Source organism: Nyctereutes procyonoides, unplaced genomic scaffold (assembly GCF_905146905.1).
Source record: "Nyctereutes procyonoides isolate TBG_1078 unplaced genomic scaffold, NYPRO_anot_genome, whole genome shotgun sequence".
NCBI lineage: Eukaryota > Metazoa > Chordata > Mammalia > Carnivora > Canidae > Nyctereutes > Nyctereutes procyonoides.
In genome coordinates, this window is record NW_026575128.1 from 983,005 (window position 1) to 1,006,096 (window position 23,092).

A 23,092-nucleotide genomic window follows, 5' to 3' on the forward strand; every position below is an offset into this window, starting at 1 on the left:
GAATTGGAATACTAATGAATCTCCCTTCACTTCTCTTCCACGAAATCCTCTTTGCTTACCCCTATTACCTTGCTCCACACGTCTAGATGTTTTGATAACTCCTCCCTCTCCTCCTCTAAATATTTTCTTTTTCTCCCTCCCTTTTGCCTCAATACTGGCCTAAGGCCATTCGCCTAGATTAACACATGAGTTTCCATGATGAAAGAAGTGAGGTATAATGAAACAGAAAAATACGAAATGCCTCAGCTGAAGCTAGAAAGGGAGCTGGACTATGAAGACGTCAGGTTTGAATTCCAGCTCGTTTTTCTCTCCTGAGCCTCAATTTCATCAGCTGCAAAGATGAGCATAAGAGTCCTTTTCTCACAGACTTGCGAAAGCATTGCATGAGAGGACACGTGAAAGCACCTGGCATGTGGTCTCCACTAGCTGGACAGTCCACCAGGTCGGAGCTTTGGCTTGTTCTCCACTGAGGCCCCAGCACCTAACACATGGTTTGGCTTTGTTGAATAAACCTACTACCATTATTATTATTATTATTATTATTATTTTAATATTTCATTTATTCACTAGAGAGAGAACAGGGGAGGCAGCAGAGGGAGAGGGAGAAGCAGGCTCCCCTCTGAGCAGGAAGCCCAACATGGAACTCAATCCCAGGACCCTGAGATTGTGACCTGAGCGGAATTCAGACGTATAACCGTCTGGCATAACCCAGGTGCCCCAAATAAAACTAATATTGATAAATAAACTGCTATTGTTAAAAAAAAAAAAATCCCAAGCCCTACGTCCTCCAGTTTTCTTCACATCTCTTACCCTGGTCTCTTTTCAGCCATTGCGCTGAATACCTTTTAACACACCAAATAATTTTCTTGTTATGTTAATCGCCTTTCTCCCCACAATAAATGAAAGCTCCAAAAGGGAAGGATGTTTCCTCCTCCTCCTCTCCCTCTACTGTTTGCTGATGCATCCAAAGCACTAAAATAGTGTCTGACAACCTTAATAGTAACTGGCAAGTATTTGTTGGACAAATGCGTGAATGAACCTTTTTATTTTCAGAGACTTGCTAGCGTCTTAAATATAGAAAAGGAGGCAGCCTGGTGGCTCAGCGGTTTAGCGCCGCCTTCAGTCCAGGGCCTGATCCTGGGGACTCGGGATCGAGTCCCACGTCGGGCTCCCTGCGTGGAGCCTGCTTCTCCCTCTGCCTCTCTCTCTACCTCTCTGTGTGCTCTCATGAATAAAAAATTAATTAATTAATTAATTAAAATGGAATACAGGAGTACTTTGAATGCCCAGCGCCTAGAAATGTTTGGCCAATGGCGGGTGTTCAGTGTTTGCTGAAGGAGCTGGGTACTCAGCTCCTTAACTACCTGAGGTCTTTATCCGATTCCCTACCAGACCATTGTCAAAAAAAGGCTCCTAGGGCCAATTCGCTCAGGCCTCTCCTTTTTCCTTCCTCCAATCAACCTAATGTATGCATCTTTTTTTTTTTAAGATTTTATTTATTTATTCATGAGCATACACAGAGAGGAGAGAGAGAGAGGCAGAGACACAGGCAGAGGGAGCAGCAGGCTCTATGCAGGGAGCCTGATGTGGGACTCGATCCAGGGTCTCCAGGGTCACGCCCTGAGCCGAGGGCGGTGCCAAACCCCTGAGCCACCGGGGCTGCCCTTAGTGTATCCATCTGACGAATACCTGAGCATCGAACACTGAGCACCTACTGCGAGCTCAGATGCATGCTTGGTGCTCGCTTTTTAGAGACGTGACTGATCCAATGATGAACAACAGCAGATTAGAGGTCTGAACGTAATCAAGCATGAAATTACAGGGCAGATCCGCAGGGCTAATAATCTAGAGAAAGAAACCGTGAAGATTGACGTAGAAGGAGATTCCGAGGTTCACGTCTTCCGAGCTACCCTTCTGCAGGTTCCACCTGTTGGGAGCAAGGACCGTAACCGGGACAACCGGTGTAGCATCAGAAGGGCCTCGGTGCTGTGCTCTAAGCAGGAAGCTAAGGCTCGACCGGGGATGGGCTCAGGGGACGGGTCTAGAAGCCTGGGCTCGACGGCGCCAGGTGCCCGCGCCGTGCAAAGGTGGGAACGGGGTCCGGTTTCCCCGCGGAGGCGGAGGCGGAGGCGGAGGCGGAGGCGGAGGCGGAGGCGCACGTCGCCACCGCGAGGGGGCGGGGAGGGGGCGGACAAGGTCACAGGGCGCCGTGGCTCCGGGCCCGAGGAGTCCGGGAGCCTCGGGTCCCTGCCGTCCCCCACTACGGGGCCGCCCCCAGTCCCCAGACGCCGCTCGGAGGCGCAGGGACCCCCGGAAGCGCTCGGAACCGCCAGACGCGGGCGGCGCCGCCGCCGCCGCCGGGCCCCCGGCACCCCGGGGCACTACTTGTCCCCGCGGAGGGATCCGGCGCGCGCCGATCCCGCGGGGGGGAGGGGACGCCGCCGACGCCGGGCCGGTGACGCGCTGACGCAGCGACGTCGCGGGGGGCGGGGCGGGAGGGGAGCGGGCCGGGAAGTAGTTCCGGGTGCGCGGCCCCGGATGTTGGCTGCTCCCGCCCGCCGCCGCTGTCGCCGCCGCCGCCGCTCTCGGCGCTGCTCGGGGCCTCGGCCGCTCGCACCAGGCGCCGTTGGGGCCTTTCCCGGGGGGCGGAGACGCACGCAGCGGCCGGGGGCTCGGCCGGGCCGTCCCGGCCTGCGCAGCCTGAGGTGAGTGCCCGCCGCCCGGGCGGCTGGGCCGAGGCGGCGGGCGAGGAGGCGGGGCTGGGGCATCTCCCGGGACGGAGGCGGGGGCTGCCCTCCGCGAGACGGCGGCTCCCCTCTCGGCCGCGGCCGTGCGGCGGGGCGGCGGCGGCGGCGGCTGGCGGGCGGCGAGCGCTGCGTCCCTCCCTCCCTCCCTCCCCCGCGGCGCTCGTCCTCAGCTGCTGCTGCCCCTCAGCCGGGAAGCGGCGGCTCCGCGCCTGCCGCCCCTCCCCCAGCGGGGCCCCGGGGGCGCCGGACGGGCTTCCCGGGGGCGCCGAGCGCGCGGACAGCGGCCGTCCGCCCTCCCCGGGGCCTGCCCGCCGCCCCGCCGGCCCCCCACCTCGGCGCGAGGCAGCTGCTTCCCCTCCAGCCCCGGGGCGGGGCGGGGCGGGGCGGGGGGGTCGGCCGGGTCGGCCGGCCGCCGGGGGTGCCCTGCGGGTGCGGCCCGCGCACCCCGACGCCGCGTCCTCCGCGGGCACCGGGGCGAGCGGCCGCTCCGTGCGGGCGTGTTGCTGTCCGGTGTGTGTTGCATCCTGCCCACGTGGTAGGGTGTCTCCCCCCTCCCCCCTCCCCCCTCCATTTTTTGCAGCTGGCGAGGAGGGAGGTCCGCGCGGTGCTGCGCCCTCCGGGAGGCTGGTCTAGGGTCAGTGCGCGCCGCCCAGGCCGACCTTAGGTTGGGGGGCGGCGGGAGAAGCCGGCGTCGTACTCTCGGAAACTGGGAGCCGCGGGGGACGCGGCAGGGCTTACTTTCCCAGACCTCTTCCCTTCTCCGCTTTTAGCTGTTTTCGTTCTTTTTTCCCCCCCCCATCCGTTGCCTGCGACTCCACCAGAGTGTGCTCTCGCTGCTGATGCACCGAGGTGTGCAGTTTGCACTTCTCCGTTCTACTTTCTGTGTGTCTGGTTGGCAGAGGTTTTTCTTTTTCCCCTTTTTTTCTTTTCTTTTTCCCTTTTTTTTCTTTTTCTTTTCTTTTTTCTCTTTTTTTTCCTCCTGTGTCGCGCCAGTTTACGTCTCCGTCTCTAAGCGGATTCCCGAATGAGCGGAGTCGGGCTGGCCAGGGACCGAGCGATCGGTGGGCATCTGTTTTGTCTTTTCCAGACCCTCATTCATTCATTCATTCATTCATTCACTCATTTGTTCATTTATTTTTATTTTTTATGTTTTCCTTTTTGCTTCCCAGCGAGACGAGTGCGTGTTAGTGGAAGTACTTACCTGCTTACCTGTATGGCTCTTGGAACGCGGCGCTCCGTAGTGTCCCTGAGTCCCAGAGGTCGTGGGAGCTCCTTTATTTCACTTTTCCTGGTTTTTTTTTTTTTTTTTTTTTCTGTTGAGTATCTTTGCGCTCCTCTGTTTTCTGAAACTGGTTTTGAAACGCGTTTTGGGGGTGGTTTGTTTTCCTTTAATGTCCGCGTCCCAGGTTGAGGGCGCCTTGCATCTTCCCGTGTCTCGCTCCGGTGTGACCACAGATTGCTCCCTTAACAGGGCGCAGGCTGCACTCGCAGTGGGAGAAGCCTTATTCCTCCTAGACCAGAGCAAATATTTATACAAAAGCAGCAGCTCCCTTCACTTCTCTGTTTGGATGGCATATATTCATGAGGTGGGATTGAATTCTTAAAGTTTTTCGTTTTTATGAGACACCTGAGGATTTTTGTTTTCTTTTAGTGTCTCGGAGTTGAGGTGAATCTCGTTACCGATATTTGTGATACTGGGAACTTTTCATGTATTTATGAGGTGTTTGTTGGATGGGGTCAGGACATGTTTATTTTGGCTCTCTTTGGTTCATTAGTTTGGGCCAAATAAAAAAATCTTTAATATCACGAAGTCACTTTTTAGATTCCAAGTTGGCTGGCATTCTCTTTCTTGATTTTTTTTTTTTTTTTTGCGTTGTGCATTCTTTTTGAGTGTATATATATTTTTCCTTTTATGTGGTACAATTGTTAGTGTATTCTATGCAAAATAAAAATATTTAAATACAGATTCTATCTGCTTTCATTATGCTAAGTATGGGTGGGGCAGTGGAAAATAGAGACTGTTTTTCTGATGTATTCTGAAGCATATTTTTTTTTTTAGCAAGTCAGCATTTGTGTCCTGCAAAATACTGTGCTGTGTGTGAAGTAGTCTGTGTGAAGAGACACGGGAATAAAATATGTCTCTATCTATAAATGCTTCAACTTCTATGGGGAAACAACACGTAACATACGTGTTCATAAACCACCAAGCAACATCAGATGCCTGGTTGGGATAACAATGCGGTTGGGATAACAATACGATTGGGATAACAATGCCCAACCTCAAAAGTATAAGTGAGATTTGCAAAAGATAGGAATTTTCAGAGGGGAGGAGATGTATTCTAGGAGAGTGAAGGAGTATTTACAGAGATAGAGAAGTGACAGTGTATATAAAAGATACAGCAAGCGGGTAGACCTGCACAAAGAGTCTGGATTGGTAAGTAGTAATAAATGAATTCAGGATTAGTGAGTGAGTATTGGTGGAGGATCTATCAAGAATGTAATGTTTAGTTTGTTTTGGGGTACCATATTGGATTCTAGACTAGAAGTAAGATAGTGCATATTGTTCCTGAGGAAGGTTTTGTATTATCGGAGTGTTCTGGAGTGAGGAGACCGACAAGAATGGTCTTGGAGAATTTGGGGAATAAGATGAGGGTCTGATATACAAGGTAATGATTATGGAAATAAGATAATACCTAACATTATTTTCCTGTATGCCAGGCCTTGTTCTAAGCTCATTACATGTATTTATCTCAGAATCTTCTTAAAGGTCTCACTATTCTTTTTTTTTTTTTTTTTTTTAAGATTTTATTTATTCATGAGAGAGAGAGGCAGAGACACAGGCAGAGGGAGAAGCAGGCTCCATGCGGGAAGCCTGACACGGGACTCCAGGATCACACACAGTGCTAGACCACTTAGCCACCCAGGCATCCCAAGGTCTTACTATTCTTATGAAGAAATTGAGTTACAGAGAGGTTAAGTAACCTGTCCCAAATCCTTGCAGAGCCAGGATTTGAACCCCGGCAGTCTCATCTTTGAGCTTTTGCACTTAATTGTTAAATGAAACTGTCCTAAGAAAGAAACTTAGGATATGTAAGAAGATGTATGTGTGAGTAAAAATTAATTTGAACTTAGTGATGATTGTGGACGAAGGGAAGATAGCAAATAAAACATTAAAAGATAAAAGCCTAGAGTCCTGGGAGGATGATTGATAATAGGAAATTAGGAAAGTATCACTGTGGGGCAACATTAGTTGGGGTAAAATCAGTTTTTCAGTAGCAGGCTAATTTCTTGCCAGTCCTGATAGTCTTTTCTCCTTGCTGGTCTGACTCTGGAAATGAAGACTAGTTTAAGCAAAACAATTAGAAAAAGATCTTTTTTTTTTTTTTTTAAGATTTTTATTTATTTATTTGTGAGAGGGAGAGAGTAGGAGAGTACAAGTATTGGAGAGAGAGAAGCAGGCTGCCCATCCAGTGAGGAGTCCAGGACTCTGGAATCATGACCTGGGCCAATGGCAGCTGCTTTACCGACTGAGCCACCCTAGCACCCTGAAGAACAGATATCTATTTGGAAGAAAAAAATGTACTCCACATTGTAAAGTCACATAGAAATAGGATAGAAATTATTTTGGTTGAGCCTCAGTACTGCTTCCCAGCCTTAGAAAAGACCATAAAGAATTGACTAGAGTAAGATTGAAATATTTGTAGCACATTACTATAGGATTAATAGAGATAAAAATATTGATTGTTCACTGACCAGGGCTGTAGATGGTAGTAAAAAACAGGTGAGTAGATGAGTGATAGGAAGTTAGTAGTATGATGGTGAAAGACCTTTGAGGTTTGGAATTTTGGGTGACGTTATAGACTAACAGGTAAACATTCTGAGGAGAACCAGGAAGTAAGTACATCAGTGCTATATGGAAGCCAAGGATAGGAGAAGTAGTATGGTTGATAAGTGTTAGAGATAGTCTGAAAGTTCAAAAACAATCAGCATGGTGAAGACTACTATTCAAGTAGGCCTGGGAAGTAAATTTTAACCTTAGAATTTTGAAAGGAAAGAATAGGTGTTTGATTTGTTTTCCACGGAAGGATTTGTAGAGACATTATGGTCTGGTGTGGTAATTTTTTTTTTTTAATTTTTATTTATTTATGATAGTCACACACATACAGAGAGAGAGAGGGGCAGAGACACAGGCAGAGGGAGAAGCAGGCTCCATGCACCGGGAGCCCGACGTGGGATTCGATCCCGGGTCTCCAGGATCGCGCCCTGGGCCAAAGGCAGGCGCCAAACCGCTGCGCCACCCAGGGATCCCTGGTGTGGTAATTTTTTTAAAAAGATTTATTTATTTTAGGGGGTGGGGAGAGAGAGGGAGAGTATAAAGCCGACTTCGTGCTGTGTGTGGAGCCTGACGCAGGGCTCTTCTTACAAGCCTGAGATCACAACCTGAGCCGAAACCAAGAGTCAGACTCTTAAGCTAATGTACCACCCAGGGGGCCCGGGTGTTGTAATTTTAAGGATTTTTTCCTAATGCTTCCACCGGTCTCATTCTTGTCCACATGTCAGAGCTACTCAAATATCAGAAAATTCACTTTTTTTTTTCCTTAAAAAGAAACTAATGTATTCTAAAGCCAGTGACTTTATACTTGAATGGTTCTCACAAACTTTTCTTACTCTTTTTTTTAAAGTTTTATTGAGGTATAATTTACATAGTATATAGTTTGCTCATCCAAATTATACAGTTCAGTGGTTTTTAGTATATTATATTTAAGTTGTACGTCCATCACCACAGTCCTCTTTAGTCATTTCATCAACCCATAAAAGAAAGTCAGTATTCTGTTCTGGACATTGCATATAAATGGAATCATAACAGCATAAGGTATCTGGGTTCTTTGACTTAGCATAAGGTTTCAAGGGTTAACCATCTTGAGGTTTGTATCAGTATCTCATTCCTTTTTATTGCTGAATAATACTCCATTGTATGGCTATACTACCTTTTATTTATCCCTTCATTAGTTGGACATTTGGGTTTCTTATTCTTGTAAAAACCTTTCCCTTTCTTCATCTTAGCCCTTACTTGTCAATCTCATTCCTCCAGTGGCTTTTCTTTTAGATTGTAACCTCTGCTATGCATTCTAATAGGAATTGGGGATATAAAAATGAGTAAGACATGGCCCTTGAACACTTAACATATATTTTCTCATGCATCATCTCATTTCATATCACAACAGTCCTGTGATGTAGGCAAAGCATTTTTTTAAGATGAGTGATTCGAAGTTTAGATTAGGTGACTTGCTCAGGATTGTACATGTAAATCTGCAATGGAGCTGTGGGATCTTCTTAGTCCATGTTCATTGCCATTTCTGCTACTCTGTGCTATTGTCTAAGTTAAAGGATTCCTATGTGAATTTCTGGATAATTACAGGGGCTGGGAAATCTTCTTAGTAAATCAGTAATTTTTAATGATTAATCTTCAGGACTTAAAATGAAGAAATCTGTGTGTGTGTGTGTGTGTGTGTGTGTGTGTGTGTGTTTTAAAACCAGATTCTGTCACTTGTTTGCTGTGTGATTTAGAGAAGTCATTTCATATTCCTGTATTTTCTTCAGATCACAAGTGGGTATTTACGTGATGATAATAATAGTAGAGAACATTTTCTGAAGCCTTACTATGGGTCCAAAACTTACTCTGAGTACTTTATGTTTATTATTCATACAATCCTTATAACAACTCTAAAAGGTAGGTTTTATTTTTATCAATTTTATAGGCACAGAGAGGAAACAGGCACAGAGAGATTAAGTAGCTTGTCTGAGGTTCTATAGCCAGGGATGGAAAGAGGCAGGATTTGAACGCCTGCAGTCTATTTTCAGAACTTAGTGGCTGTTAATCACTATATTGTACTGCTTACTGTTTTATGAGTTAATAGAGGGTAATATTTCAAGTAAGGGCATGAGGAGAGTATGAAGATTGGATTGAGTATGTTGGGGAAGCAAACAGCAAAATTAAAGCTGACATTGTGTCCACATTTTTTTAAAACTACGAACCTGATTCTAGTGTACAGAGATACATGTTGTTTATGCTTACAGGCACCTTTTTTGTTTGTCCTTCCTAACAGCCTTTCAACTCAGAAATTGCATTATTTTCAGTGCTCTTCACCATTGGCTTTGTTAATCACTTAGCTTTTCACGTTGCAGCTGTTCAGAAACCTTGGTTTGGGACAGCTAAAGCTTACTTTTACCTCTCCTCAGCCTTTCTATAACTGAATTTTCGTTTTCCATTTTCAGCAGTTAGTGTTTCAGTCCTAGATAGAGGTACTCTACCCTCCTTCACTTGAAAACTCAGAAAACATCGCGGTGGCATTTTATAACAACTGTCAAAAAATTTGATCATCTTAATTGGCATAATTGGATTTTAGTGCACAAATAACAAGAACCAAAGCACAGTGTTTTGGTTAAAGAGATTGACTTACACTGAAATTGGAAAAGGCATCTGCTATACAGGATTTTGGATTTAATAGAATTTGTTATAACCAGATCAGCAAAGCATTATTACTGTGGGCCATCTGTTGGGATATGGAAATAGCTTTGTTATATGGAACCAGATGTTGTATTTATATTTATAACAATGGCATTCTACTTATTTTAAGTAACCTTTGTAGTTAGGTAGCTTCGGCTTCTATTCTACATGACCTACTAACTGATAACCTGAGAATGTGATGTCTTTCAAACTGGTTATTACTTTTTTATAGAATTGAGACAAAGCAACTGAAACAGAAAGCAAATGAAACTTATACATGTCAGACTTTTGTACTGTGACAAGATAAAATATAGGACAAATAAGAATATGATTTTATTAGGACCGTATTCAAGAACTCTTATTTATTCATGAGAGACCAGAGAGAGAGAGAGAGAGACAGAGAGAGAAAGAGAGAGGCAGAGACACAGGCAGAGGGAAAAGCAGGCTCCATGCAGGGAGCCTGATGTGGGACTCGATCCCAGGACTTCAGGATCACACCCTGGACTGAAGGCAGGCGCTAAACCGCTGAGCAACCCAGGGATCCCCAAGAACTCTTACTTTGACACATTTAATAAAGCATAGAATCTAATAATTACTAAACCATTCTGGTTTCTTAAAAATTTTAGCATAAATGTGAAGTGATTTTGTTTTGGTATAATCAGACCTACATTGCCACTGTCCTGCCTGACTTATTTCCCATCATCGATGGGTAATGGACTCCCACTTATGGAATGTAATAAGAGGAACTGTTGTTGGAACATAATCTTAGAGGACTCTCTTTTGAGTTGAATGCTAATAGTTTAGGAGTGGGCAAAGTCCTTGTGTGGGAGTTTTTAGAGTCTCTATAAACTTTACATGTTGGCTTTCTTAGTCCATTTGGGCTACTACAACAAAATACCACAGCCTAAGTAGCTTGTAAGTAACAGAAGTTTATTGCTTAAGGTTCTGGAGGCTATAAAGTCTAAGATCAAAGCACCAGCATTGTTGTCTTTTGGTGAAGGCCCCCTTCCTGGTTCATAGCTGGCACCTTAACATAGTGGAACTCCAAGGGATCCCTCTGGAGTCCCTTACAGGTTACTAATCTCATTCATGAAGGCTCTACTCTTAAGACCTAAGCACCTCCCAAAGACCTACTTAATATCATTTTGGGGGGTGAGGATTTCAACATGTGAATTTTAGGGAGGACAGAAACATTCAAACTGTAGCATAGCATTAACTATTTTTTCATTATCTTCATCTGTAGAGAGAGGGTCATGAAGAATTGGGTCACATATGGGAGAGGGTTACTGAAGAGTTGATCCATTATTCCAGGATGACCCTATATTTGAAGGATACTACCCAGTAAACTTTCAGCTAAACTTTTCACCTGGAGTACAAAGCTAAAAGCTGTAACTGAATTCACCTACTGCATCCTGCCCAGTGGTACAATGATATCAAGGAAATAAGATTGATCTGATTGTTAGAGTGCTGATGTTATCCTATTTAAAGATCTCAGAAATTAGGATTAGAATTTTTCTTAAAGTTGAGACCTGTCCTTATTGTATGTTGATACACAGATTTGTGAGGGGAATGGATGAGGGGTCAGACTACTAGAACTCGCTAATAATTTCAAATTCTGTTTGCTTACAGAGAGATGGGAGTACAATATGGTAAAACAAGTTATTGTTGAGATCCTAGATTTTGGTTGGTGGCCACATGGATGCTTATTAAATTGTTAAAAATGACTAAAGGTTTTGTGCCTTGGGAAGTACAGACACACAACAGTCAAATATGCTGTAATCAGGAGCAAGTTGACTGTCCTAGCAGGAGATGAATAATATATGGCATCATTTTCTGCTAGTGTGGTTGGGTCTGTGAATTTATAACATGCTTTACCTGTCTACCCTGTGTGTAAGGAGTTCTTAATGGTGTCTCGCCGTGTGTGTGTGTGTATATATATATATGTATATATATATATATATATATATATATATAGTTAGTATCACCATCGGAAAAGGCATTTTGCATATTTGGGGAAGTACTGTTTTATAATCTTTATTATAGGGGATATGTGTTTTGGAAAAATATCCATCTTACATTTGAATAATACTTTCTGAAAAGCATTTTCTCTGATCTGTTGGATTTTGGAACCTTCCAACAGCCCAGTAATAGTGGTAGGGCAAGTAATACACCTATTATTGACAAATGGAGAAAATGATACAAGTTAAGACTTAGTGTTACTCAAGTCGTTTAATAGAGCAGAGACAGGAACAAAGATCTTGCATTCTGTTTCTGGTCTTGTACTCTTCATAGAAAACTGGCAAAATTTTTATAAAGAACATACTTTGGATTTTTGAGGTAGAAATTAGAGGTTATGGACCCCAAAGGACCTGGGCTATGTAGAGCAGAATTTGTCTTGTGATAATATCAGACTAGGGACATAAAACTATTGAGAACAACTTCTTCCCTTGTTAAATTTGGGTCTATTTCCAGTTGTTGGATATATTTTTACTTGAGTGTGCTTTCTTTGTCTTTGTAGAATTTTGGAGGCAAGGAGGAGATAGAATCAAAAGGGACACTTTCAAGAATTACAAAATAGCAGATTTGGTCTTATGGAAGTACATATCTATAACATGTAGACATTAAGAAAATGTTCCTGGAACATGAATCTGCGGAGGGAACTTAGGTTACTGTCATAATGTGAGTCTATTGTCTCTTGCCTAGTGGGTAGGAAGAGTAATAGTATATAAAGAAGTTACAACTGCATAGAAAAAAAAATTTTGAAAGAAAGCATCACAATGAGTAGTCTTTATTTTCTCCTTTAACCTGTTTATATTTTCTGAGTTCTCTACTGTGAGCTTATATCATTTTTATAATCAGAAAAATTAAACATGTATGAGAATTTAGAGGATTCAGAGAAATGTGAATCATAACACTTTTGAAAAGCAGTTTAAACACTTGGTGCTATCACAGTATTTTGCTTTCTAGACAGTTATGTTCATAAATCAGTTTGATAATAAATTATTTCATTATAATCTATTGGTTAAGTTGTAGGGGTAATAAGTGTTTTGGGTTTTCTTCACATTAGAATTTGGCCATTTAGCTTTGCTGATTAAGGAATTAATTTTAGTTCCCTAGAAGCAACCAAGACTTTAGGTTTACTTACAGTAATTACTTATCAATAAGTGATCTGAAAATAGCACTGTGGTTTATAATGAAAACTAGACTTAAGATCTGCTTGTATGCTACCATATTACTGGCATGTTTCTAATAAGAAAAACCGCTTGTTAGTGCTTCTTTAAGGTACTGTTTTCTTTCTTTTTTTTTCTTTTTTAAGATTTTATTTATTTAAGAGAGAGAGTGAATGAGAGCACAAGCATGGGGGAGGGGGGATCAGGGCAGAGGGAGAGGGAGAAGCTGGCTCTCTGCTGAGCAAGAAGCCTGATGTGGGGCTCAATCCCATGACTCCGGGATCATGACCTGAGCTGAAGGCAGGCTCTTAACCAACTAAGCCATCCAGGTGCCCCATAAGGTGCTGTTTTCATTCAGGGACACTGGACTCATTAATTTCTCGAACTTGTTGCTCATTTATTCACTGTTTGTGCTATGTCCTGGGCATTCTACTAAATGCTGGGGAAACAAGTAGAAGACAGGGTTCTTGCCAGCAAAGACTACAGCTTTTAGTTTGAGAGAGAGACTGCAGAGAAAACCTTTGTTATGTGGAGGTATCTTCTTCTCTAGTTTTTTATTTTTTTTTCTCTAGTTTTTAACTAAAAAGCCAGAATGGCTACCTTTGGTTTTTGAAGAAACTTAATGTATTTAGTGGTGTTTGTAGAGATCTTTAAGAGGAGCGAATGGCTTCATAGTTATTCCTCTGCCTGCAAAATATTCAAAGTCATCTAAGGAATTTCCTCATCTAAGGAGTATTTTTTTTCCCCCCTAAGGAACAGTTTTTATTAAGGTAAATGATCTATGCTTTCAGATTAGCTTTGGGAGCAATGTTTTGCTTTTAGACTCTTAGAATAGAGACTGTGTCTCTATACTTAGCACTGTAAATGACATTAACAGGCATTATTATATTTTCACTATAGTTGTAAGTGAAAGGGTACTTAATGTTTAAGTTTAATTTTAAGATTTTTTTTTTGGAAGGATTTTATTAGAAAGAGAGTGAGTGAGCGGGAGGAGAGAAAGCAAGGGAAAAAGAATCTGAAGCAGACTCTGCACTGAGCGGGGAGCTAACTTGGGGCTTGATCCCACAACCTCTATGAGATTGTGACCCGAGTCAAAACCAAGGGTCTGACCCTTTGACTGAGCCACCCAGATGCCCCTGGAATTTTAAAATTGATACAAATCTATTAAAAGTTTTCTTTTGTCTAAAATAGAAGTAGTTCTTAAATTTTAAGAGTTAATCCTTCATTTAGGCCAGTGAGATTTCCCTCTAAAGCTCTTGATACATACTTACTTGGCTACCCTTAGAACACCTGAAGTCACTGAACACCTGTAAGGTAGGCTGCATTAGTTCTAATTGAGGCAGCATTTCCTTTAACTTCATCTCTAAGTCCTCTGTGGAACAGTAGAGACCTAGTTTGCGTTCTTTAACAAGATAATCCTTCAAGTATTTCAGTGATTATTCCACAAATATTTCTTGAACACCTGTGCATGCAAGACACTCTTGGGCATTATGAGAGATCTGAAGGTAATACAGAGAAAAAGCCATTGGCTTGTTGAAAAGTGAGTTTTTGCTTATGATCAGAAAAGCTTTGTGGAGGAGATGATATTTGAATTAAGATTAGTGATGGATGTTCTAGGCTGATAGCATAATAAAAAACCTAGAGATATGGGAGCACGATGCAAGTTAGAGGAGTAGCAAGAGGATCACTTGTCCTTTCACAAAGTATCATCCAGAATATTAAAAGTGTTCATTGTATCCCTAGCACTTAGAGAAATGTTTGGCAAATATTTGGGGCTTGGTGAATTTCTGTTGCATGAACAAATGGTTCCATTTGGAAATACTGAATGAACATCCTTCCTGAAGAATCATAAAGCACTTGAGGATGTTGAACACTATGGTAAGTCTGTTAGAGAAAAAAAAGTTCATCTCAAACTTACTTACCTGACAGTGGAATCCTTATTAACAACTCTTGAAATCCTCTGGAAAATAATATGCTGAGGGTCTCTATGGTTGAGGTGACAAGGAAAGCAGGGAAATGTTTTCTTCTCCACATTAAACACACCCAGTTTTTTTGGACATTCTGCACTTAAATTTGGCTTCTAAACTCCTCACTAGGTTGATATCTCTCCCTGCAAGCGTTCTAGCTTGTAAGTGTTCTTAAAATGTGGCGCTCAAAACGGAGCATAATACTCCAGTTGTGAACCAACCAGGGAAGAGTGCTTGGGATCAGGGCCCTTCCTTGATCTGGATACTATTCTTTTAATGAAGTTTAAGATTGTATTTTGTTTCTTTTTAGCAGCTGAGTCACTCTCTTGGCTCATATTCAGTTCTCATATTAATTTACAAAAAGTTCTTTGAGTAGATTCAGAGAGATTTCCTATTAGTAGAGCTAACAAATGAATGCCGGTTTTCTTCTGATTGAGTCTAGGCTGTTTTCTTCAGAAGTATCAGTCATTCTTAAGCTTCCTGAAATCTGAGAAAGAAAAAAAAAAGAATTAATTGTACAGTGCTGGAGTTGACCAAGTAACAGGAAGGTCCGCAAATGCATTGCTGAGTATTTGCAAAAGTAGGTAAAGTATAATGAATCCTCATATACCCATCACAGGTCTGTCATTAAGCTATTTGCCACATATGCCTCAACAGCCTTTTTTTCTTTTTCTTTTTTGCTTATTTTATTTATTATTTTAAGTCTTAAAAATATTTTGAGAGAATGAGCCTGGGGGAAGGGTAGAGGGAGAGGGACAGACAGGTTCTCTGCTGAGCAGGGAGCCCCACTCCGTGCTTGATCCCAGGACCCTGGGATCATGGTCTGAGCCACAGGCAGACACTTAACTGACTGAGCCACCCAGGTGCCCCCAGAAAGGTTAATTTGACATGTACCTGGACCACTAGGAGCCAGCAATCCAATGTTAGAGATAGATGGATACAAAACAATACAAAACAGATTATTTGCCTTCCAGTGTCATGCGTTGTTTTTATATTTTTGTTTTTTTCCTGGAAAATGCTGCCAGTGGAATCTTAACCATTACTTTAGTCATGTATTGATGAGGAACCCCCAGGTGATTCCCTCTTGAATCCATCTAAATTATACTGTTTTTGCTTGGTACTCAGTGTTCCCACTAGCTCCCACCTTTAACAGATGTGGAACTCAAGGCACAACCTCCTTTTTTTTTTCTTTTAAACGAAATTTATACACTTGTGCAGAATTTTCATTTTTCAAACAAGATTATTGACATTTTGAGAGCAGAAACCTTGTTATTTTCTGTGTAATATTGGGAAGCTTATATTAATAAGTATTTATGGAGAGTATGGGTACCCATGCTAGTGGTCCTATTCTTGCTTCCTCTTACCCCCGTCAAGAGTCAGCCAAAGGTTTTGCTAGTTAAAAGTAAATAATCCAGATCTTAGTCTCTTCTCTTACCCCAGAAGCCTCCTTAAAAAAAGAAAAAAGCCCTTTCAGGGTTCTGAATCACAGATGATAGACACGTGGTTTGCATGTGGCCATTTCCCCATCACTTTGTCCATGGCAAACTACTAATTACTGGTTGTTTTTAGACATGACCTCCTCAGTGTAGCACTTCAGGTAGCTATTACCTATTGAACATAATTGGTAAATGATATGAAGCCTTTCTGCTAGCCATGTTGTAAACCAGTAGTTCCTGTACATCAGAATCAGCTGATATACTTTTATTTAACAAATTCCCTAGGTTTCACCCTAGACTTGAGTCAGGGTTTTTAGTGATGGGATAAAATTTGTTCTTACAGTGTTGGCAGTGGTTTGTGGACTGCCTTTGGACCAGACAGGTAATTTTTATTTTGTTAAACAGCTCTAGCAGTGGGAGACTGTAGCTTCCTATCTTTTTGGTTGCAGTACAGTATGACATTCCTCTGGTGATCAGTACATTTTGATGTGTTCAGTTTATTTTTCAGGGATATGGTAGGATCTCTTGCTTTGAATTACACCAGGCAAAGCACATGAATCAAATGCCCAAGATAAAGATACAGGATCCAGAGAGGTGGCATCTTGGCTTTCTAAATATAACTGAGTTTAAATTTAAAGCCTCAAAACCCTTCAGCCTTCTGAAACCCTATTCTCTCTGTTTAGTGAATACCTTTAAAAGTTTAAAGTGGAAGAGTTCAATATTTTTGATTAAGTAAACAATCTTTTGAATTTTTCATATTTCAGTACATTCAATAAAAGCGACTTGAACATAATATTTAATTTCATATACTTTTGTCAGATTTTCCATTAAAAACAAATCTATAAATTGGGAACAAGTTCTTTATTAGACCACATAATAGGATTTTAGGACTGGAAATTGTGGTTTAAGTTATTGAGCAGAGTAGAGAGACTGAAGCTTCAGGATTACCCAGTGAGTTAATGACAGACCCAGAAATAGAATCCTGTGTTATTTACTTGGGTTATGATTTAGTTTGAAGAGGGTGGCCTGTGATCTGTTTACATAAATTGCAGGAAGTAAGGTTTGGGGTTTGTAAAAAGCTATATAGCTCTGTGTTGTTTGGCCAAGAAGCTCCTCTCTCCCTCACATTTACCACCTGTTTGATTGACACCAGACCTAAACTGTGGAGTTCAGGAAAGAGGCAGTTAGTTCAGACTCCTTAGTCTTAAAAAGCTAAAAGCTGATTGTTGCTTGGCATGCACTTTTTTTTTTTTTTTAAATCTTCCGTTATTAGAGAACAACAAGACCTGTCCTTGTTTTAGGAGGAGAGTGGCAGTTAACCTAAGTAGTTGATTTGTAGATACTAGTAGAATTTTCTGTAGAATTTTGTATAAAACTTTTTTTTGTGAACCGTAAGGGTATCTTCATTAAACATGTTTAATTAATAGATGATACAGTTTGGAAATAGTGGAACTCACCAGAAAACAAACTTTCCTGAACCACTAATGATTCAGGGGTTATATATTTGAAAATATTGCTGTGGTAGCATTGCTTTCTGGTGAAGTCATTACTTTTTTACTCTACCTTTCCTGTTCCAGTTTGGGGGGGGGGTGGCTCCTGTGGCACTAGCGAGGGAAGCAGGAACTTAAGAACATTTGTGTGATGGAGTTCTAAACTTCTCTCATTTTTTGAAGCTTTATTGAGATAGAATTCATATACAGTTCACCTATTTAAAGTGTGAAATTCAGTGTTTTTAATGTATTCACAGGGTTGTGTAAGCATCACTGCAGTCTAATTTTAGAACATCTTCCTCTCTCTGAAAGAAACTCCATACCCAGTCAGTCCCCTTTAGTCCCCTACTCCTCAGACCCTAAGAAACTACTAATCTTATTAAATGTAACCAGTGATATACAGTCTAACTACTAATATAAATTTGCCTGTTTTGGACATTTGATGTAAATGGAATCATGAAGTCTTGTGACTGCTTTCTTTCACGTAGCATGTTTTCCAGGATCATGTTGTAGCATGTATCATTCCTTTTTATTACCAATTACTATTCCACTGTATGGATATGGCATATCTTACTTATCCATTCATCAACTAATGGGCATTTGGATTTTTACTTTTTTGCTGTTAAGATTTAATGCTGTTATGAACATTTGTGTATAGATTTTTCTATGCATGAATGTTTTCATTTCTTTGGTATATACCCTAGGAGTGGAGTGGCTGTGTCATATGGTAACTGTTTAACTTTTTAGTAAACTGCTCAACTGTTTGTGAAGTGGCTGCGCTCTTTTGCATTTCCACTAGCAATATATAAGTTTCAGTTTCTCTACACCTTTGCAACACTTGTTATTGTCTATTTTTTTTTATTATAGTTATCCTGGTGAGTATGAAGTGGTATCTCATTGTGGTTTTGATTTGCATTTCCCTGATGATTAATCTTTTCATGTGCTTAATGGACACTTACAGATCTTAGTAACTTTTATCTTTGCCCTTTTATTTTTGTAGTCAGATGCTCTACCCATGAGCTGTATCTCCAAATTTTTGCCCACTTTAAATTGTGTTACTTTTTTTATTATTGTGTTTTAAGGGTTTTTCATATATTCTGGATACTTGTTTTTTTAACTGCAGATTGATCCTAAATTATTTGCCTTGAAGTAGCGAGACGTAGTTGATGGATACAGATTTTATTTAAAAGGTCTAGTGAGTTTTCAGTCAGATTTTGTTCTTAGTTTACCTGTACTCTTTTTTCACTGCTTGTGGAACCTGTTCTATTCATTTATTGAACAAACATGACAGTTAACTATATACCAGGTTCTGGGGATGTAACAGAATGAAACAAACTTTTTCTCTGCTTTCCATTGGGAGAGAAACACAGTAAAACAGGTCATATCTGTTGGTGATCAGCTGTAAAGAAAACGGTAATGGGGGATGCAGTGTGATGAATGTTGTAATATATTCACCTTCTCTGATTCCTTAATCTGTTCCTCTCTGACTGCTTGACCTTACTGCATTTCCCATTTATTTTCATTTTGTTCAATTTGTAGCTAAACCTGTATTTTAGCTTCAAACCCAGTCCTAATTCTTAACCCTTTTGCAGTCTATTTTTTTTGTTTTCACTAGAACACAAAACCCACCCTCTTACTATTAATTCTCTTTTAATAAAAGCCAATATTCTGTTTTCAGTATGTGTCCATCTTAACATGTAGCATTATTGCTTTTTCTGCACATTAAATCACTTGCAGCCATCTCTGGTACAATTTTCTTAAAAAAAAATTTTTTTTTTTAAACTAGTTCCTCTTTTCTTAATTATCAGAGCTCTCCAAAGTTATGTTTGGCCTCTTGTTTTCCTTTAATACTCCCGTGGTGAATTGATCATTCTCACATGATTTTTTTTTTTAAGATTTTATTTATTCATGAGAGAGAGAGAGAGAGAGAGGGAGGCAGAGACACAGGCAGAGGGAGAAGGCAGGCTCCTTGCAGGGAGCCTGATGTGGGACTCAATCCCTGGACCTGGGATCACGCCCTGAGATGAAGGCAGACGCTCAACTCCTGAGCCACCCAGGCGTCCCAATTCTCACATGATTTTAATTGCTTTCTGGAGCATAGGACTCTGAGATCTCACTTTTTATCTCAAGCTGCTCCAAGAGACCTTCAGGTGGAGGTGAGATGGGCAGCTTATGGCTACTCAGCAGGATTCTTTTCTCTTTACTCCTTCCTCTGGCAGATTTCTTTTGTTCAGGCTGATTAAGATAGGCAATTTCTTTGACTGCTTTAATAATTACCTGTGACTAATGGTATAACAAGTCACAATGCTCAGTTAAGTAATATGAGTCAAAGGGGTTATTCCTTCATGGATGCTAGTGAATTTTATACTTTCAAGTCTTTTATAAGACAGGTCTAAGTTCAGAAGTAGGAAAAAAAAAAGGAATAGTCTCTTAACCTCTAGTGCTGTAGCATTTATTTTAAACAAACTTGTAGTTCTTTTTTCTAAGGTTACGCTGATGCTTTCATTCAAGCTGTAGTCACAGAGAAACTGAGGCATGAATCTTCTTTTTTGTAGAGTAGGAATTTAAGCCTTAGAGAAATTAATAGTATACCTAAGGTCACTATTGGTATTCCAATCTATGTCTTGACTCAAGGTCGTGAATGTTGAGTTCTTTGTAAATTTATAAAGCATTACATCTCTGTGTCAGTGGGAGAGGGAAAATTAGATAAGAATTAGGGAGCTTTTTAAAAATACTTCATCCCATTTCACCTCCTGCTCCTAAATAATGCGTTATTATACTACTGTTAGTCTGATAAACATTTTCCTAAATGTAAATACTTTATAACTCATATATTTTATTAAAAAATTTTAAGTAATCTCTGTGCCTACTGTGGGGCTCAAACTCACAACTCTAAGATCAAGGTTGCATGCTCTACTGAGTTAGCCATGTGCCCCTGTAACTCAATTTAATATACACTTGAAGACTGCTTATCTTAAAAGGAATTCCCTAATCTTGTGTTGGTGACGGTATAGAGTACAGTTGCTTCTATTGGAGCATACTCATCAGTGAATGATTCATCTTTACCACTCATTTTCCGGTTGCCATTCTATACAAACCTACTTGTATGTTGGTTTTTAAAGGGTTTGGAGAAAATTCTACTAGGTGCTTTTGACACTAGCTCAAACTGTATAAATTATGGATATAAATTAATGAATTAATATATTCAACTATAGCTGGCTTCAGAAATGTGAGTTTGTAATTCAGAGGACACTGGGGCTTTCCTGACCGAACTGTAAACTTTAGCCTTCTTTTCTTTCCATGTTGCTGGTCATTTGCTGGGTAGAGAGAAGATTGGCAGATGTTTGTTCTTTCAGTTAACCAGCCTAGAGTTCACCATTTAGGAGGAGTAATCTAGATTAAAAATGAATTAAAATTCAGATTAAAAACTGAAACTAAGGCATTGAGGCTAAAGCAAATCAGAAAGATACCTGGGAGCTAGAGTTGGTAGTAAATGGTAACTAATTGGGGGTCCTAAGGTTGTTGATGTTTGGGGAACTCAAAATATAAGATCCTTTTCCCTGGCCTGAGGAGGGAATTTTGAACTGAGGAGTTTAACGAGAACCAACAGATGAAAAAAATTAGTTTTTATTTTTTAATTATTTTTTAAGATTTTATTTATTCATGAGAGACAGAGACAGAGAGGCAGAGACACAGGCAGAGGGAGAAGCAGGCTCCATGCAGGGAGCCTGATGTGGGACTCGATCCCGGGACTCCAGGATCATGCCCTGTGCCGAAGGCAGGTGCTAAACCACTGAGCCACCCAGGGATCCCAAAATTACTGTTTTTAAATATAGTTTTTTATTGAGATACAAACTCACATACCATAAAGTTTCCATTTTAAGGCATATAATTGGGTGGTTTTATACTGAAGGTTTTTTTTTTTTTTTTAGAGATTTTTATATTTATTTGAGAGAGAAAAGAGGGAGAGAATTAGCACTAGTGGAGGGAGGAGCAGTGGGAGAGGGACAAGCAGACTGCCACTGAGCATGGAGCCCAATGTGGGGCTTGATCCCATGACTCTGAGATCATGACTGAGCTGAAACTAAGGGTCAGACACTCAGTTGACTGAGCACCCAGGTGCCTCTATACTAAAGGTTTTATTCACAAATTTGTACAACTGTCACTGCTATCGAGTGCCAGAACACTTTCATCTTTCCAAAAAAAGCCTGATAGAAGTCCCTCCCTGTTCCCTCATCTTCTGGTCACTACTAATCTGTTTTCCAAATATGTGATCTATTGTGTCTGACTTCTTTCACTTAGCATAAGGCTCTCAAGGTCATCCATGTTGTATCTTGTAACAGGTCTTCATTCCTTTTTATGACTGAATAATATTGTATATTATATGAATATTGTATACCACAATATATCATTTGTGGTATACCACATTTCATTTGTCCATTCATAATGTTGAACATTTGGTTTATTTCCACTTTTTGGCCATATTAAGTAATAACTGCTATGAACTTTTCTATGCAAGTTTTTGCACATATATGTTTTAAATTCTGTTGGGCATGCACACACATGTACCTGTGTGAGTGTGTCCATCTATCCATCCCCAAGAGGATTTCTTTTCTATAAACACATACATACATACATATGTGTATAGGATTGAATTGCTGGGTCATATGGTAACTTTTGGAGGAGTTACCTTTGTTTTTGCTAAAGCTGATGTTGTAGAATATTACAGAATGTGATTTAGATTTTAAAGTCAAGTGGGCTGGCTCACTCTCCATTCTTTTATCCCTACCTACGAATCTAGACCATGGGACAGCCCATCTGATACGTAGATTGTTAGGGTCAACAGAGCAGTGCATCCAGATCACTGCCTGTGGAGTCCTGATGTAGAGTCCCGAGTTAGCTCTACCCAGTAATCAAGTTACTTACCTCTTCGGTGGGGAGTGGGTTAAGAGCTCAGGAGTGTTTAGAGAAGTCATTTCTCATAGAAATCAAAAAATGGAAAGTGTTCTGTTTTAACAAAGGCAAAGAAAGGAGTTAGGCTAAAAGGCCATTCTTAAGTAAAAGGACTTATGTCATTTTATGATAGGAACTTTATTAAAGAAAGATGATCATTTTTGTTTTGGAATGACAGATTTGTTTTTTCCAGGATGGAATGTTGTTAGATATTTATGTTTGGAGATTGATCCCTGTTAGAGAAACAGATTTGAGAGTCATACAGGTAATTGAAACAGAGGAGTTAGTTAATCACTCATAAAGTAAAACAGAAAAAAAAAAAAAGGCTTTAGTAGGGTTGCCTGGGTGTCTTGTCTTAGTGGTTGAGTGTCTGCCTTTAGCTCAGGTTGTGAACCCGGGGTCCTAGGATCGAGTCCGCATCAGGCTCCCTGAAGGGATCCTTCTTCCTGTGCCTTTGTCTCTGCCTCTCTCATTGAATAAGTAAATAAAATCTTTTTTTTTTTTTTAAGGGTCTAGTAATTACCATATCTGGAGATCTTTGAGGTTTTGGTTCTGCAAACTGATACTTCAGCTTTATCTTACTCTAAGGTGGCTTGTTTCCTTTTGTGTGTGTGTGTGTTTTTTTTTTTTTTTAATTTATTTATTCGTGAGAGACATAGACAGGGATAAGCAGGCTCCCTGGAAGAGCCTGATGCAGGACTTTATCCCAGACTCTGGGATCACACCCTAAACCGAAGACAGATGCTCAACTGCTGAGCCATCCAGGTGTCCCTCCTGGGTTTTGTGATCCCCCCCTTCCTTCTGGGTTTTGTGATTTTTGA

The 23,092-nt window shown here is 41.1% G+C and overlaps 1 protein-coding gene across 6 annotated transcripts in view; it reads left to right on the forward strand.

Annotated features, from left to right (window-relative positions):
- Positions 1 to 2,055: 2,055 nt before the first annotated feature.
- The window catches only part of FOXJ3 (forkhead box J3), a 141,291-nt gene continuing 120,254 nt past the window's right edge, over positions 2,056 to 23,092 (forward strand). Inside the window, exon 1 of one of the 6 annotated variants that reach the window (XM_055341645.1) lies at positions 2,056 to 2,087. The gene's annotated coding sequence lies outside the window, so the exon portion shown is untranslated. Of the gene's footprint in view, positions 2,088 to 2,514; positions 2,706 to 14,298; positions 14,304 to 14,869; positions 14,973 to 22,097; positions 22,537 to 23,092 lie in introns of those variants that run through there. The other 5 variants (XM_055341647.1, XM_055341642.1, XM_055341646.1 and 2 more) reach the window with 5 other exon arrangements.